The following is a 2,033-nucleotide window of genomic DNA, read 5'->3' on the forward strand; positions in this document are numbered from 1 at the left end:
AATGGTGTAGACCAGAAGAGAAATGAGTAATTTTCTTTCCTTGACATTGTAATACCTTACAGAAAATATTATATAGTAAGGTTTTTGTTTAGTTTTGTGTTTTTATCAAAGTCAAGACCAAGTGGATCTAGCCTCACAGACCTCAGCGACAAAACAGGAGAGATGTGGATGTAGAGGTGGGGGGAGGATGTTAAACCAGTGAGAAGTAGTTGAAAAATACTGTGAGGATCCAACTCCACACTTTATTCATTTTAAGTATAGCCTGTGGTTTCAGGATTGTGAAATGCAGTTGGAAGCGACAATATGAGAAGAGACTTTTGCAAAGAAAAGGCATGAAGAAGAAAAAAGTCCTTTGGAAATGCTCAGGTTGGTTAAAAATATGCAGGGAAAAAGAAGACCTAAATAAAGAAAGAGAGGGAGCCAGGTGAGATAGAGGACCAGGAAGGGATAGCTGAACCTGATTTGCTCAGAGATTAGCAAAGTCTAATGAAAAAACAAATATATGTAGAGCAGCAGGCTAGACTGAGCCACTGAGTCAGCTGTGAATGTTTGAGCCCGGGGTTCTTACCTCCCAGGCCTGTATTTTTTTAATGATAAATCTACTTTCTACGTTACAGAATTGTTCATGACTTCATATATCTTTTGGTGCCATCGCAATTGTGACATTTTATGGCCTTTTTCCAAACCAAACAAGACCTAAGGCAGCTAATGAGGCTTTGGAAGAATGAGCAAGAAGCCTCGCTCATCTTGGTACATTTTAATGAACACTTCGCAGATAAGATGCAGTCAAATCTCTTCTGTGATTTGGTTACGTGTAAACACAAAGAAGCAGTCTGTGGGGAGATCTGATCTGAGCAAACAGTAAATAACCAGATTTATTTTTATGACTGTGGATATATTGAAAACTTCAGATAACATAACAAGGGCAAGCATAAGATACTGCACCTACCTATTGCCTTTAGAATCAGATTTCAGCTACAGCAGTGAAGAATATGGTTGGTTTCCTTCATATGGTTACCAAACCCTATAATAGCTCAAAACTAACTAGACCAGAGTTCCTTGGGCCTAGGGTGAAGTAAGGGCGCAGGGCTTTTGCTGCCAATATCAGAGCGTTAAGAGAAGCAACCAATGTGGTCTCTGGGGGGCAGCATGCTACCAGCTCCTTTGCCTGGATGTAGCAACCACTGCAACTGCACACATCACCTTAGAAGAACGATTGTTTTTACTGCTAAGTCTTCAGAAAACCTGGGTTTAGTTTCACTAGGCTTCCTACAATAAGGACCTTGCATTTATTTTTATACACTGATTGTATAACTACATTACTTTAAATCTTGTGACTTAGCAAATATTACCAGTTTTATTCTTGCTCAGCAATATCAGTTTAGTTCTTCTGTTATGTTCGTGTCTTCTGTGGTTACCCTCTGGTATAAAATTTGATAAAATTACATTGACAAAAATGGTTCTTGTTATTTTTCTCCTGCTTCCCTAAAGACCATTTCCAATACTGTAAAGGGTCCTGACAGGCGGAAAAGCAGTTATTTAGAATGGATGCTCTTTTTTCACTTCTTGACAAGTGGTTTCTGTATTGGGTGTTACAGAATCTCTTGCACTCCCATTACTGGAATTCCAGAGGGGCAGCTTATCTGCTTGACACTCCATAAACCAAATCACAATCAAATGGGTCAGTGGAAGTCCCAGCGTACATTTGTTCCTATGGTATTATCAGTAGTCGAGCACTGTGCAATGATTAAGGAAGGATTCAAGGGCTAAAGTAAGTTAGAATTTTCTTTGCGTATCAACTGTTGCGTGCTATAACTGAAAGTGAGAACAGGAGAGTAAAGAGAATTTCCCTTTATCCTTCAATAGGTTGACAGTAAAAACATCCTACTATAAAGTAGTAAACAGCGTGCCCTTTGTAGACAGCAGATGTTTCTTCAGTTATTAACTATGGTTCTCAAATCTGAAAATGAACACGTGAGTTCTCTCTTTATTTTGTTTGATAATTCTTAATCACAATAAGATAATTTTTTCAG

Source organism: Patagioenas fasciata, chromosome 5 (assembly GCF_037038585.1).
Source record: "Patagioenas fasciata isolate bPatFas1 chromosome 5, bPatFas1.hap1, whole genome shotgun sequence".
Classification (NCBI taxonomy): domain Eukaryota; kingdom Metazoa; phylum Chordata; class Aves; order Columbiformes; family Columbidae; genus Patagioenas; species Patagioenas fasciata.